This window comes from Penaeus monodon, chromosome 22 (genome assembly GCF_015228065.2).
Source record: "Penaeus monodon isolate SGIC_2016 chromosome 22, NSTDA_Pmon_1, whole genome shotgun sequence".
Taxonomy (NCBI): Eukaryota; Metazoa; Arthropoda; class Malacostraca; order Decapoda; family Penaeidae; genus Penaeus; species Penaeus monodon.
The window spans coordinates 19,375,600-19,375,854 of record NC_051407.1 but is presented as its reverse complement, the minus strand read 5'-3'; the positions used below and the strand labels follow the sequence as shown (position 1 = coordinate 19,375,854).

Here is a 255-nt window from a genome sequence, read left to right as displayed (position 1 = left end):
AAGAAAAACAAAGGAAAACGACAAAATCAAACAAACAAAGGAAAAGAAAGAAAAACCAAAATAATCAGAAGCAACTCTTGACATAAAAAACCTAGACACCCAAGCAAGAAAACAAACAGACCAAAGCTAAGGCAAAGGGAACTGCTTCTATAAATAACATCAGACACGACATCACAAAGAAGCTATTAGTGGCCGCCTTTGGGAGTCTGGGATACGGTAGACGACGGCAACCGACGTTGCCTTTGCTGTATGGAA

The 255-nt window shown here is 40.0% G+C and overlaps 1 protein-coding gene across 1 annotated transcript in view; it reads right to left on the bottom strand.

The window, feature by feature from the left end:
- LOC119587349 (GTPase-activating Rap/Ran-GAP domain-like protein 3) overlaps positions 1-255 on the bottom strand; it is a 420,180-nt gene that overhangs the window by 92,324 nt on the left and 327,601 nt on the right. The gene's annotated exons all lie outside the window — the stretch shown is intronic.